Here is a 16,778-nt window from a genome sequence, read left to right on the forward strand (position 1 = left end):
AGTTATGAGCGTTAACTTTATACTTGTATTTAAAGTGTTTGCTGTAGGAAGCACATAAGGCAAATTTGGTCAACATAGTGTGAAGGAGTTATTTGAGTAATTGGGAGTACTTAGCTAACAATGGACCTTGGGAGATGCCAATCCACATCTAAGCTTTCCTGGGAACGTTCAAACTAATATGTAAACAATGGTGTCAGCTTGCAAAAAGCTGAATCATTCATAGACATGTGACTTGCCCAGGTGCCTGCAAAACTCCGTCTTGTGGAGGGGATTTTACAGAGGAGAAGAGGAGTTTCCACCCACAAAATAAAGACTATAAAAACCCCTGGAAACCCCTCTATTTGGTATTCAGCTGGCTCAAAAGATAACCTCTCCACCCCAAAGAGATGCCTGAAAGAAACTGGAACAAAGGACAGTAACTATGGGGGTGTGAGTGATTGCTGGAACCAGACTAGGAGGAAGTCTAGTCTGTAAAAGAAGCTTATTGGAACATCTCTGAGGGTGAAATTTACCTGCATTTAGTTTCCTACTATATTAGGCTTAGACTTGCGTGTTTTATTTTATTTTGCTTGGTAACTTACTTCGTTCTGTCTGTTATTACTTGGAACCACTTAAATCCTACTTTTTATATTTAATACAAATCACTTTTTACTTATTAATTAACCCAAAGCAAGTAATTAATTCCTGGGGGAGCAAACAGCTGTACATATCTCTTTATCAGTGTTCTAAAGGGCAAACAATTTATGAGTTTACCCTGTAATGAGCTTTATATAGAGTAAAATGGATTTATTTGGGGTTTGGATCCCATTAGGAACCGGGTATCTGGGTGTTGGAGACAGAAGCACTTCTTAAGCTGTTTTCAGTTAAGCCTGCAGCTTTTGGGGGACATGGTTCGGACCTGGGCCTGTGTTTGTAGCAGGTTAGTGTGTCTGGCTCAACAAGGCAAGGTACTGAAGTCCTAAGCTGTCAGGGAAAACGGGCTCAGAGGTAGTCCCAGCACAACAGGCAGCAGTCCCAAGGGGGTTTCTGTGACTCAATCTGTCACAACTGCATCTAAAATTAATCCCATGTACATGAGAGTCACCCATCAAATGAGTGAATGGAAGGAAGGGCTATTAAAGCATATTTTACTTTTGACTCTATTGTACTTTCAAAAAGGGACTAATTTTTAAAATTTCAATATCTTCCCTCTAGAGGGCATGCATAAAGCATCCATACTTGGCAACAGATGATATTGTATAAAGGTGCTTCCATATAATTACTAGTTATTATTTATACTACCATAGCACCTACAAGTCCTAGTCCTGCAACAGGAGCTCTTTGTACTACTCCTGAGTCTACCATACAGGTACATAGAAAGTTTAGAAGTAGGAGAAGCCAGGATACAGTAAGTAGCTTTAAATAATTCAGCATTTACCACACCATGGTATTTGACTTTACCACAGTTTTTACTAATTATGGAAACTGTGGCAAATTTAACTACTCTGGGCAGCAAATATTGATATTGTTTATATTGTCCACTGCACAATGACCTATTATAATAGGCAAGCTTAGATTTATATTTCTCACAGACTTTAGTCACTCAAGGAGATATACTAGTGCCGAACCCTTGAATAGAACAGAGTCTTATTGGAGGAATGGGGTCTTAGGCCTGGCCTATACTATACAGGTAGGTCGACATAAGGCAGCTTACGTTGATCTAATTATGTCAGCCTTAGCCGCCGCTGTAAGTGCCCTACCACACCGACATAACTCCACCTCCACGAGAGGCATAGCGCTTATGTCAGTGCAGTTAGGGCAGGGCAGTGTCTCTGCAGACACTGCTACTTACATCAGCTGTTGGACGACTTGTCAATTTCAGGGCTTCATGCTGGATCAGTGAAATTGACAAGGAAGCTGGGCAGCTAGAGCCTGGCAACCCCCGGCTCCCTGCCAGCTGCCCCTATCTAGCTCCCCGTTCAGGGAGGTGAGAAGCCCAGGTGGCTGCCCCCTGCTCCCAGTGGGAAACAGGGAGGTGAGAAGCCCAGTGGGACAGCTGGGCTCCTTGTGGGGAGCTGCATGGAGCTGAGAGCTCTGGCTCTCAGCCCCCCACACTGCCCCTCTTCAGTTAGTGGAAGCACTCCTGGTGAGGACATACACACCCCAATAGAAGAAGGGTAGTGTGGACATCAGCCACTGCAGTAATTACTGTGTTGGCTGTAAATTAACCTACCATAGGTAGATTTAAGTCTGTAGTGTAGACATACACTAGGCAGATGTGGAATAAACCAGAATATAATTTACTGATATGTCATTATACCTTAAATCAGTAGCTGACTGTTAACCGACACTACCCCAGAGAATCAATTAACCCTTCAAACACTGAAGATCTGTTAAGTCATTGATACCACACTAATCACCATATACTATCTGAGTATCTAAGATGAGTACACTTGTTCTTCATGTTTTGTACTGAACGACTATTACGGTGAGTATTGTTTTCAGTATCTCTGCCCCATCCCTACAAGAGTCCCACTATCTACTTCTATGTTCTCTCATTCCTAACTGAATGAAAGCCACTGGCAATAATATTTACAAACTCAAGGATGACAGGAGAGGTCCCAGAAGACTGGAGAAGGGATAACCCATTTTTAAAAAGGGGGAAAAGGAGGAGCGGGAAATTTTGATACATGGGAAGCTATTAGAGCAATGAATAAACCATTCAATTTGTGAATACCTGGAGGATGAAGGGGTAAATTACTAACAGCCAGCATGGATTTGCCAAGAAGAAAGCATGCCAACCCAGCTTGATTTCCTTCTTTGACAGGGTAACTGATGTGGAGGATAGGGGGAATGTGGTGGACATAAGACACCTTGACTTCAGCAAGGCTTTTGACACAGACCCACAGGACATTATGATAAGTAAGCTGGAGAATTGCCATCTCAACAGAACTACCATTAAGTACATACATTATTCCTTAAACAGCCACAAACAAAGAGTAACTATTAATGGAATGAAGTCCGAGTGGAGGGAGGTCTCAAGTAGGGTTCCACAGGAATCTGTTCTAGGTCTTGTGTTGTTTAACATCTTTACTAATAATCTGGATGTAGAAATAGAGAGCATACTGATCAAATCTGCAGATGACACAGAGCTAGGGAATGCTGCAAACACTTTGGAGGATAGAACTAAAATTCATAGGGATCTTGATAAATTGTAGAACTGGGCTATAGACAACAAAATGAAATTCAACAAAGACAAAAGTAAGGTGCTATACTTAGAGAAGAAAAAACAATACATCAATACAGAATGGCGGAAAACTGCTTTGGCAGCAGCACAAAAAGATATCGGAGCTGTACAAAAAAAGCAAATGCAATTTTAGGTTGCATTAACAGAGGCATAGCATTCGAGTCATGGGAGATGACAGTACCACTCTACTTGGCGCTGGTTAGGCCTCCGCTGGATTACTGTGTCCAATTTTGGTCACCAAATGTACAGAAAGGATGTAGAGACAAGTGACAGAAATTATCAAAAGGGATGGAAAGCAGCCATACGAGCAAAGGCTGAAGGAACTGGGTATATTTAATTTGGAAAAGAGGAGATCAAAGGGGGGGGGAAATATGATAGCGGTCTTCAAATAATTGAAAGGCTTCCATAAAAAAGATGGAGAAAAGTTGTTCTCTGCAGGACAAGCAGCAATGGGTTCAAACTCATCAGCAATCCCTCAATTTTAGGATGATCTCTACCAAAGGTTTACATATGGGTCTCAAGATGACTCAGGAGTCTGATCCTGGAACCACAGATGTACCCACACTAGGTACAGGCATTTTCTGGTGGGTCAGCTGCCTGCTGGAAGCAAGTTCTTTCTTTTTCCTTCCTTTTCGCTCTTCAGCTTCAAGGGCAAGGCTGATGGAGGATGTGGTGCTATTGAGGTCAGTTGGTGGCTTGCTCCTCCCAGCTTGTGATGTCCACATCAGTTTTCTTGAGATATGCTGTCAGTGTGTCTTTGTAGCGTTTCCTCTGACCACCCTGGGATCTCTGCCCATGGGTTAGCTGAGAGTAGAGGGCTTGTTTTGGGAGGCGAGAGTCTGGCATCTGAACACCATGTCCAGCCCAGAGGAGTTGGTGCATAGGACAATTGCTTCAATGCTGGTGACATTGGCTTTAGTAAGGATGCTGGTGTTAGTGCCACAATCTTCCCACTTGATGTGAAGGATCTTCCAGAGACATCACTGGAGTCTGGAGGTACCTCTCCAGACTTGAGATCAATAGGTCACCCAGGTCTCACTGCTATAAAGAAGTGTAAGAATAACAATTGTCTTGTAGACCTGAATTTTGGTGTCCTTCTGTAGGTCATGATCCATGAAAGTGCATCAGAGCAATTTCCCAAGGAAGCACATGTGCACTGGATCCTGTGCTGATCTCACTGTCGATTTTTGCATTTTGAGAGAGTTGGCTACTGAGCTAGCAGAAGTGCTCAACTGTCTCCAAAGTCTGGCCCTCGACAATGATTTGTGGTGGGTCATGTGCAGGGCCTGAAGCACACTGATGGAGCACTTTAGTCTTCTCAATATTAAATAAGAGTCCTAGGCTTTGATAAGCTTGTGCAAAAAACTCCAGTGTGGACTGAAGGTCGTTCTTAGTGTGCACGAAGATGGCACAGTCATCAGCATACTGAAGCCCTGAGGACGTTAGACTAACAGCGGAGACGCTGAACATTAAAAAGCCTCCAACCCATTTTGTATTGAATGTCAACTCCAGTGGGGAGGCAGTCTTTAATGAGGACCAAAATGACTGCTGAATAGATGGAGAACGGAGTTGGGGCAATAACTCATCCTTGCTTAACCCCAGTTTTGATGATGAAAGAATCTGTCTCCAGGCCATTACAGAGAATGGTGGCAGTCATCTGACCATGAAGAAGCCTTAGGACTGTAATAAATTTTGGAGGGCAGCCAAAAGTCAAAGGCCTTTGTCAAATCAATGAAGGCCATGTACAGGTCCTGATTTTGCTCCTGAGACTTTTCCTGGATTTGGTGGGCAACAAAAGGGTTCAAGCTACAGCATAGCAGATTTGGATTAAATCTCAGGAAAAATTTCCTAAATGTAGGAACAGTAGGACAACGGAACAGACTGCCTAGGGAGGTTGTGGAAACTTCTTCACTGGAGGTTTTCAAAAGGAGGCTGAATAGCCATCAATCTTAGATGGTTTAGACACAACAAATCCTGCATCTTGGCATGGGGTTAGACTAGATGACCTTTATAGTCCCTTCTAACCCCGTGATTCTATGAGCACTCATCTGGCAACAACCCCACAGAGAGTCCGAGCACTTCATACTCTGGCCCCAATTCAGTCTGCCACTGCAGCCCATTTATGCTGCTTCAGGAGTGTAAAGAAAAGATAACAGAGCTGTGCAAAAGGGCTTTTCTGGTGATATAGCACTGGCAGAGCAGTCCTATGCCATCCCCCCTTGCAGCTCCTGGCACAGGAGCTAGGCAGAACATGAAGGGGGTTGTAATGCTCCCAGTTTCTGCGAGAGAACAGCCCACTGGAAGCTATAACAACTCACTGCAGCCCTTGTGGTTCCTCAAAGTTACACCCAGGACCAAGCAAATCCCCAGCAGGGCCCAGAATCCTGAAAGCATAAAGAAGGCATAAACGCCTTAAAGTAGGCAAGCCCACTATTTATTTCCCCTACTCCCAGCAGCCTGGACAAGCCTGCTAAGCAGTTTCTCCTGAGAAGCACAGTTCAAAATTGGCACCTCCCCTTCCACCTGCTTTTTTCTCCTGCCTCTGCTCCATCTCACTGACAACACATATTGAGGATTACACACAAATTACTATCCCCACCAGCATGATTTCCCGATATGACCTTCTTCCCGCTCCTGGTTACCAGCCTGAGGGGATAATCAGAAATGGATTCACCACCTTAAGGTCTTAACTCAGCCCTGCTGTCCTCCAACCATAAAACTCTCCCTCTAACAAGCATGCAAAACCTTGGGAAATAAGTCCAGGTGACATTGTGACCCTACGTCTATGTCTACACTACAGCCCATATCAGCATAATTTATGCTGCTCAGGGCGGTGAATAAATCACCCCCCTGAGCAACATCAGTTACACTGACAAGCGCTGGTGTGGACAGCGCTATGTCGGCGGGAGAGCCTTTCCCACCAACATAGTTACTGGCCCTTATAGGGGCTGGAATAGTTAAGCCGAAAGGAGAGCTCTCTCCCATTGGCTTAGAGCAGCTATATTGGAGAGCTTACAGTCATGCAGCTGCGCTGCTGTAAACTCTCTAGTGTAGCCAATTGGCAAAGGGTTCACTCTTGTGAAGGAAAGACTCTTAACGGGCCTGACAAACTCAGTACACCCAACCCATTGCTTTCACAGTATTCAAGCCAAGAGGGACAAGTGAGGTATTTATTAAAAACTTATGTCAGATTGATCCTCATGATCATTGCAAGATGTACATACAGATTATTTGTAAAGAGTTGTGTGTATATATTGGAAAACGTTTTAAAGTCTGAATCAAAGCAGCGTTGATGAGCAGTTTTTGACCAGCCAAAGGATGCATCTTCACCGGTCTGCCTTGGTTTGCATGTAAAATAACCATTGTAAGCCAGCATAATGGAAGCTGGTTTGCATGCACCATCATATCCTCATATTGATGTTAACATGGAGCCAGTACACCAGGGAATGAACCACAGGGATCCTCTTGATTCTAGAGACAAATTGATGGCTTAGGGGAATATAAGAGGAAGGCAAAGAGACACTCCTTCATCCTTCACTGAGGAAGGAACAAAGGACAGCACTTTTTGCATTCATGAAACAGCCATTTTGGTTGGAGATGCTGCGAGGTTGCTTTCGGTGAGAAACTAGAGGATTTTAGCCTGTTTCAATTAAGTTTAGACTCTAGGAAACATGTTATGCTTCTTGTTTTATATATAACTATTTCTGTTTCCATCATTATCCTTACTCCCTCTCTTTTAAATCTTAGCCTTTAATAAACTTATGATTGTTTTCACTACAAATGTATCTCAGTGCTGTGATGTTATTCTGGAACCAATCCTCAGTGGAACCAGACAAGTTGGTGTGTGCACTGTTCCTTCGGGGACAGTTTACCTGGTAATCTCTCTGAATATCCTGTGGTTAAGGGGTGGACACTGCAGGGGAAAGCTTCAAGAGGACTTGGGGTGCACTTACTGTTAACCTGCAAGGCAAAGTAAGGGGTGGTGGTGTCAAGGAACTCACACTCAGTTTAGCACAAGGAAATCTTCCTTTCACTGGAGATGGGGGATGTGGGTAACAAGATGAATCAGTCCTGAGCAACCCAAGAAATTGTTAAAGACATCCACCTGGGGAAGGATTTATATACAACAGCTATTATAGTTCATTTTAAAACATTAATCTATGATTAAAACACCAACACCCAAGACTATTTTAGCCCAATGACTGTCTTCCCTGTCTCGCAGGACTGTCCATGTTGCCCTGAAAACACTTAATTTAAAAAGCCTACTTATTGCTTATATTGTGCCTCACATTGCTACCTTTTACCCAGAAGGCTACCCAACTGACTGTGTTCAGCTAGGAGAAGTGAGTTCCATGCCTGATGATCTCTCTATTGAAAATGCAGTGTGGTCTGTCTTTTTATAAAGGATTGGCTCTCACCATCTGTGGAGAACGAGGGAGTCATGTGTGTTATTTTTTTAGAAATATCATATGCCTCTCAAGTTATTTGTTTGATATTAACTGGGCGGGCTGCCAGGAATTAAATTAAAGGAGGTGGGTAAGGTTGAAACCCACAAAAAAACAAAACAATGATAAGGCTCGTTGAAGAAACGATGGCTAGACACATCAATAGGGAAGAAACTACCTGTCTGACTCCATCCAGGCTAGAATGCTGTACTCTCCCCAAAGCTAAAGCCTGGGATTGAAGGGAGTCTAAAAACCTCAAAGATCCTAGAAAAAGGAGAGCGGTTGGGTGGGCTCAGATAGGCTGCCCAATGTGTGTCAGTAGGAAGCTGACAGCCTGGCAAACACTCACACAAAGGGAGAGAGGTAGAAACTGCAGTAGGAGGAGCAGTCTGTTTCTCCCTGCCAGAGATGGTATTAGCTGGGCTGAGAGGAACTTACAAAGGTGTAAGACAGACGGATGCATATAGGCCTCTTATTTATTGTTTTAACTTCTGCTCTATATGTTTTGCACTTTAGAGGAATGAATAAATCATGCTTTGTTTTGATGATGCTGTTTCTGTCACTGCAAACTTATCCTGTCACAGGTTCCCAGAAGGAAGCTATAATAGGTGCCAAAACCAAGTTGGGCCTGTGCTGTTAAAACCTTGGGAACCAAAATGCTGCAGCCCAGAGAGGCAATCCAAGAGTGGTCGGGCCACATGGTTTCACCCAGAGTGAGGGGCCGGAAGCCAGGCTTACCATGTAAGGGGTGCATTTGAGAGGAACTAACAGGAGTCTAAGGCGCAGTTCACCCTATAGTGGTGACACTATCTCTTCAACATCTCTGCACTTTTGCCATTTTTTGTATGTGTACCACTTCAACCAAGACAGACAGGTCATCACTAACCTTTTTCACAAACTTGCCCTTATTTTCTACTCTGTTGTCCTTCATCTCATGCTTGCTGGTTAAATCTACTCTTAAATCTTTCTTAACTACGGATTCCATACTAATCCGCATAAATATAATGTAGTTCACATGTGTATTTAATAAACCTCTTCTCTTTTATTTCATCCATTTAAAAGCCTACTGAATCGTGTGAGCGTACAAGATGCTTCTCATATGATACTATTTCCATGGCATGCTCTCTTTGTTTAAATTCCTCAATAACCACCTTATCACACCTTCCTAATTGAAAGGCATTCGGTGGTTTTTTGTGAAGCATTTCTGTGGTTCAGTGCTATTGTACTAACATGTCTGACATTTTAAAAGTATATTTTCTAGTATTCCATTATAGCCTACTGAGCAAAGGATCTGCTTGAAAGTTCAAAGGTTGTGGGGGCAAGACTTGCTTTTTCAGGAGAGGATTTTTTTCCTGTACACATTTAACAAAACATTCAAGAGGGGCGCAGGGGAAACTTAGTTACAAAAATTGCTATCAGATTTGTAACCTTTTGATTATCAGGGCATACTAAGCCAGAATTATTGGAACACAGAATGTTTTGCATAAACATACCTTACAAAATGTCAAACATACAGGGAATATACAAGTTTACCTTTTGAAAATTAAACATTAAAAACAAAATGGTTTGTACTCTCTCTTCTCCATAAGCGAAAGGCAGGCCATATGCAGGGTATTTGCTGTGGTGGGTCAAAAGCCAGCACTAAACTATTTAGTTGTGTTCAGCTCTCATGTTTGTACCATTTGCCATTGTTTTGATGTTAGTCTGCAGGTTAGTCCCCTACTAAATGAAAAAGGGGATAGCAATGATCTCTTGAATTCATATTTCTGCTTAAAATTATCTTGGGGCCTCTTCTTCCAAAGGCTTGATTGCTATACTACTGTTATTTTCTCATAGTGGGCTCTCAATCTTTCCAGACTACGGTACCCCTTTCAGGAGTCTGATTTGACTTGTATACCCCCAAGTTTCACCTTGCTTAAAAAACTACTTGCTTACAAAATCAGACATAAATACACAAAAAGTGTCACAGCACACTATAACTGAAAATTGCTTACTTTCTCATTTTTACCATATAATTATTAAATCAATATAAATATTGTACTTACATTTCAGCGTATAGTATATAAACCAAGTCATTGTCTATATGAAATTTCAGTTTGTACTGACTTCACTAGTGCTTTTTACGTAGCCTGTTGTAAAACTAGGTAAATATCTAGATGAGTTGATGTACCCCCTGGAAGATCTCTGTGCAACCCCAGGGGTACGTGTATCTCTGGTTGAGAGCCACTGTTCTAATACATCCCCCTGACAGCTGCAGCCAATGATTTTGCTAAACCTTTAAATATATTAAATTAAACCTTTTGTTAACTCTAAATTACTAACATGCCAAAGGCTCCAATGCTGAGGAGTTAAGTTTTTTCAAAAAAGATCTTAGCAAACAAATGCAAGGGCAAGGCATATCACACACATGCATCTCTTGAGGGCATACCTTGCAATTCAGCATTGTCGTCATGGCATGCCTACCATTTTGCAAGATCTCCACAGTAAAATTTATGGACCTGATTTTCCACAGCCATGCACCTTACTCAGTCATTTACACATGTGCAAAGTGGATATAAAATGCTACCAAATCAGAGTGGGTGCATCTTACACACGTGTAAATAAATGCCTACACGATGTAAAAGGCAAGTAAAGCCACGCTGGTGCAAATGAGACTAGAACCTGGCCCAAAGTTAGCATCTCTATCCAGTAAATTACATGGGGAACTAGATTTGAATTTGGATATCATGGATTTTGGATCTCCATGCCATGACCTTTGAGCTATTCCTAGGTAAGCAGTTAGAGTGAGTGCTGGCATCCCTTACCTGTCCATTTCTCTCTGGCCACCCAGAGTGCATGCTGGTAGTGCTTCTTCAGTTTCAGTTACCTCGTGTTTCCATTCAGAAGGAGGGTGTTTATTTTTCTGTAAACTATTTGATTGCTAGGCACTTTTTCTCTGAAAAGGGAAATATGATTATGTTTAAATAGAACAACAACTTAAAAGGCAACATCAAAACGTTACAGTAAATGGCACTGACATGCCACTAAAACTGCTAAATTGTTGGCTCACCACTTGTCACAACAGAAAAATGTGTGTGCTTGAAACACATGCTTCACTTCCTTGAGAGGCACAGAATCATAGAAATGTTTAGCTGGAAGGGACCTTGAGAGGTCATTTAATGCAGCCTCCTGTGCTGAGGCAGAACCAAATATACCTAGACCATCCCTAACTGGTATTTGTGTAACCTATTCTTAAAAATCTCCAACAACAAGGATCCCACAACCTCCCTTGGAAGCCTGCTCCACTGCTTGCTATTTTTAGCGTTAGAAGTTTTTTCTTGATTTCTTAAATCTCTCTTTCTTCCGATTCAGCTGATTACTTCTTGTCCTACCTTCAATGGACAGAGGGAACAACTGTCATGTGGGACTGTGTCAAAAGCCTTACTAAAATCACGTTACCTGCCAGAAAATGTTGAGGCCTCCTTTCTATTGCAAGTGCTGAGGTTCCTCTATGTCAAAGATACAGTATATTTTTACACTTGGATATAACTGTGACATAACTGCTCTCACATATAAAATAGAAAAAAATTCAATATTGATGCAACATTAAGGTTACAAATGCGAACATTACAATGTAAGGAAATGCAGAAGTTACAGAGCCAGATCCTCAACTGGTGCAAACTAGCATAATTCTATTGAAGTCTGTGGGACTACATTACTTTATAGCAGCGGAGGTTCTGACCCAAGGTTGTAATAGTAACATTAACTTGGCCACATTGCATATAATCCAACCATCTAACCAGAGATCCAAAATACTGTATGTGCAATCTGGCTGAAATATCATTACTATTGGGATCTTATTTGAGATGGGAGGAGTGACTGGCCAGGCTATAGAATATGAGGGGGCCAGCTAGCCACCTCCTAAAAATAATGGAGTAGAAAAATGACAGAGGTAGAAACGCAAGGGTAGATGTTACACAAGAAGATATCCAAATGGAGGGTAGGCGTGGAGGCCAGGCATGCCCAGATAAAAATGGCTGGGGATGAAGTCCTGACTTGAGGAGAAAAAGAATTAACTATGAGATGTTAGTCCTTATTGAGTGGGTCAGATATTACACTGGTGAGGGTAGTCTAAGAACCTATAAATAACAGAACAGAATCCTCAGAGAGGTTAGCACACCTTGGCAAAGCCTGGTTCTGACTTAAGTTATAGTCACTATTTTAAGCAAGCATCCCAATTCAGGAAATAACTTAAGTACGTATTTAATTCCCACTGAAGTCAGTAAGTACTTTCTTGTGTAAAGCTACTCATAGAATCATAGAAGATTAGGGTTGGAAGAGACCGCAGGAGGTTATCTAGTCTAACGCCCTGCTCAAAGCAGGACCAACCCCAACTAAATCATCTCAGTCAGGGCTTTGTCAGGCCGGGCCTTAAATACCTCTATGGATGGAGGTTCCACCACTTCCCTAGGTAACCCATTCCAGTGCTTCACCACCCTCCTAGTGAAAAAGTTTTTCCTCATATCCAACCTAAACCTCCCCCACTGCAACTTGAGACCATTGCTCCTTATTCTATCATCTGCCACCACTGAGAACAGCCGAGCTCCATCCTCTTTGGAACCCCTCTTCAGGTAAATGAAGGCTGCTATCAAATTCCCCTGCCCCCCGCACTCTTCTCTTCTGCAGACTAAATAAGCCCAGTTCCCTCAGCCTCTCCTCCTAAGTCGTGTGCCTCAGCCCCTAATCATTTTCATTGCCCTCTACTTGACTCTCTCCAGTGTGTCCACATCCTTTGTGTAGTGAGGGGCCCAACACTGGATGCAATACTCCAGATGTGGCCTCGCCAGTGCTGAATAGAGGGGGAATAATCACTTCCCTCGATCTGCTGGCAATGCTCCTACTAATGCAGTCCAATATGCCATTAGCCTTTTTGGCAACAAGGGCACACTGTCGATTCATATCTAGCTTCTTGTCCACTGTAATCCCCAGGTCCTTTTCTGCAGAACTGCCGCTTAGCCAGTCGGTCGCCAGTCGGTCCCCAGCCTGTAGCGGTGCATGGGATTCTTCTGTCGTAAGTGCAGGACTCTGCACTTCTCCTTGTTGACCCTCATCAGATTTCTTTTAGCCCAATCCCCCAATTTGTGTAGGTCACTCTGGACCCTATCCCTGCCCTCCAGCATATCTATTTCTACCCCCAGCTTAGTGTCATTTGCGAACTTGCTGAGGGTGCAATCCATCCCATCATCCAGATCATTAATGAAGATGTTGAACAAAACCGGCCCCAGGACCAACCCCTGGGGCCCTCAGCTTGATACCAGCTGCCAACTAGACATTGAGCTGTTGATCACTACCTGTTGAGCCTGACGATCTAGCCAGCTTTCTAGCCACCTTTCTACTCATGTGGTCAAGTGTTTGCAAGCATGTGGCCGTAGTTGTTAAATACAAATAAACCTTAGAGAAAAATAAAACAAAAATGAAAAAGAAATGTACAAAAAAGAATTAACCAAATAGTTTGTAATAAAGTATAACAGGACTACTGATAACTACTACTGGTTAATCAGGCAAAAAGATTCTGCAACTCTTAATCACATTTAGTAGTATTTATGAGAGTGAGGTAGGGTTATATTGTGCCACTCTATAGTTCCTTCTTTGGTTAAAATTTGTTTGTATGTTTGTTTAAAAACAACAACAGTAAAGAAAAACTACTTTTTTCATTTTATTTTCTTCAAAAGTTAGTCACACGGAAAAATTAAGCTAATTTAACATTAAATAAGATTTTAATCACGCAAGTCAGGAAATACAGAATTACTTCTCAGCACTGTTAAGAGTTTAAGAAATTGAAATAAACTAAGGATTTTGCCCACTGCATTGTTTCTGCAAGCTAAGACCGCAGGGTCCTTGCATCCCTCCATTTCCCCAGCACCCCTCCCACATAGAAGCTCCCTGTGTGCCACCCTCCCATTTTCCCTCTGTTGCAGGGACTTCTCCCCCACATTGTCCCCTCCCTCATGACAAGGGCTCTATCTACCTCCCATTCCCCGCAGCCCCAGGGCTCTGTGTGCCCCCTATTTTTCCCTCTTGCCCCCACTCAACCCCATTCCCCGTTCAACCAGATCCCAGGGATTCTGTGCATCTCTCCTCGCCCGCCCCCTACCCACAAGTACCGTTCCCAAACAGCTACTGTTCTCTCTCCCGCTCTTCTCCCCCCCCCCCCCAGCATGCTGCCTCCCCAAAGTCATGCAGCAGGCTTTGGGGAGGCAGCATGCTAGGAGGGAGGGGAAAAGGAAGCCTCCTGCCCTCTGGCTCCCCCTGCTGGCTGCGCATCTCCCCACAGCTGTTTGGTAGATCTCAGCAGGCAGAGCAAAGATCTTTTTAAATGCAAATAGCTTTTTCCAGTCTTCAAAAGAATCAACAGGGTTCTACTCATCAGTGCCTAGAACATTCCCTGAGATTTTGGAATTGAGAGGATGTAGTGCTCAAGTTTACCGCATTACATCCAGACGAACACACAGAAATGCCATGAAGTTGCATGTAAAGGCCTTGCCTGCATAAATGTGTTTTTCCCTGGTTATGTGGTCATGCCAAAATACAACAGGGTCAGTGCAGAAAAATCAAATGTAGAGTAACTAAGGTCCGAATTCTGAAAACACTCAGCTGCATAATTCCTAAATTGGCGGTTTCATTGCAATCAATGGACCTACTCACCTGTGTAACTCTCAGACAAGCAAAGTTTTGCAGGATCAAGCCAGTGAAGTGAAACATCGAGTGAAGGATTTTCCTTCTTTGTGAAGAAACTATGCCAGCATAAATTGCTCTAGGAACAGTCACATCTGACAGTAAAAGAGCTATTGATTTAGTTTAAAGGAGAATATAGGACTTGAGGAGGTTTGTGGTTGGAGTAGCAACAGTACCATCATATTTCAAGCATTCTTTCGCATATTGCGCATTCTGGCATTTACAACATATCCATGATTTATTAATGCAGTTATAGCAAATATATAGCACATTTATACATTAGCACTGTTGCCATGTCTTATGATGTCATCCTGAGTACCTGTATTTTGGCCCCTGCTGGAGCTAGTCTCCCAGTGATGCCAGAAGCTCCAGTTCGCTAGTGATTTCCAGCCCAGTCTAAGGGAAAACTCCCTTTGGTTGGCTACCTTTCCCCTTATCCATCTCCAGGGGAAGAACAGACAGTCAGGGTTGCTGCCGGAGGCAGAGCTCTTTGCCTTCCCTCAGGAACCAAGATGGGGTTTTGGATAGAGGATGGAAAGCAGAAAAAGCCCTGTAGCTCAGGGCAGCTCTGTTCCCTCCTGTCCTGGAAAAATGGGTTAGTCTGCTCTCTGCTCCTCCTCCTCCCCATCTTTTTAACACCAGGCCTAGGAAAGAACGAAGGGTAGGGGACTGAAGACCCCAAGCAGGTGCTTTCTCTCCTGCTCCTCCCAGGCCTAGGAAGAGGGAGAAGTTGATTCTGCTGCAGCCCTTCCCCTCCCTCCCAGCCCTGGAAAAGGGGAATGAAGAACCCCTGGAGCTGGAGAAGGAGCAGTACGCCGAAGGGCCAAGGACAGATGCAGAGGCTGGGAGGGGGCAAAGTTGATGAGGAGTTAAGAGGCGCACAGTTAATTGCTCAGGGATAGGCAGGCCTAGAATGAATGAATTAAAATGTTGGTGTTTGGGGAGGAGCTTGAAGCACTTCATCATCAGGCAGCCAGTGCCAGCATGAGCTCCCGCTGGAGCAGCCAGCGTCCCCTTACTCCTTGTATCTGGAGGAGTTGGCAGCACTAAGTGGCAGGCCTGCATATGCACAGGCATCTGGAGTGGGTAAGGGAAGTTTAAAAATCATTAAAAAAAAAAAAATAGCTCCAGATTGTAAAGAGTCTGACTCATGACTTTTAACTTAGTGGAGCAAATCTGTAAGATGAGAGTCGGAAAAGTTAAGAAGCATTATGGTTGCCATAGAAGAGGTTGAGTAAGCCTAACCCTAACTAAAAATTCCTACCTGAAGACAATAGGACCTGAATTCTCATTTATATTTCTGTGGCAGCATAAGGAGACCTTGAAATGTGAGTAAGTTACATTTAAACCCACATTAAGGATCTTTTATGTTACATTATTACAGATGATTCTGATGCAGAGGATATTTTGGTGACACTTTTCTACATTCCTTTTGGTATTATTGCTTTCCATGTTCCTCCCAGCCATTAAAAACAGCCTATTTTAGATTGTTTTCCCAGGTTGATTCTCCTTTTGTTGTTGCTGCCAGCCCATAATGCTAACCTTTCCAGGTCCCTTTGTATTATTTTTTTATGAGGCTTAAGCCATAGTATCTTGCCCCTGGGTCCCCTAGAGAAATCCCCTCTCCTGGACAATCTTACTGTTCCCATCAGGAGTTCAGCTCACTCCCAGGGTCTTTTTAGACCACAGAGCACAGTCCCCTTATCTCTAGCCCTAGGCAGCATTTCCCAGAACCCACCACAAGTCACTGGCTGGAAGCAGCCCTCCAAGGCCTTCATTCTTACCAAGTGAAGTAGTGCCCATCTGCCTCAAATAGGAGGTGGGGATGAAGGAAAGGGTTAGCAATTGCCTCAGGCTGAGTACCCCTTGTTACTGGAACTCACTAGCAGTGCCTAGTAGCTTCCCTCTTCCTGGGAAAATGCCCTCCTCTGTGGCCAGTCTCATCCTTTTAATCATCACTTCTCAAGGTGGAGCACATTCTGCAGGTGTGCCTAATTGGTGCTGTCTGATTGCAGGACTAGTCATTAGCCTTTCCACTAAGGGAGTGGGGGTGTATCCCATCACATCCCAGCAGTATCCTAAATTGCAATAAAAATGTCTCTTCTTGTGTCTCCGTCCTGCAAATGACTCTGTGTGGAGACAGCAGTGTGTTCTGCTCATGCATACCGATTTTCAGAAAGGGGCCTTTGACTGTAAACTCCCTGGGGCAGAGATCTTGTCTTCACATGTGTGTAAACTACTGTAATATAAATATTAGTAATAATAATAAAAAATAATCTCCTGCACCTAATGTCCCAATTTAATACAATTTGTCCTTTGTTTGCAATCTGGTTTTCAATCCATAAGCATTCATATCTGAACCATGCTGAATGAATTTTTGAAACATTTAATTT

Source organism: Eretmochelys imbricata, chromosome 2 (genome assembly GCF_965152235.1).
Source record: "Eretmochelys imbricata isolate rEreImb1 chromosome 2, rEreImb1.hap1, whole genome shotgun sequence".
Classification (NCBI taxonomy): Eukaryota; Metazoa; Chordata; order Testudines; family Cheloniidae; genus Eretmochelys; species Eretmochelys imbricata.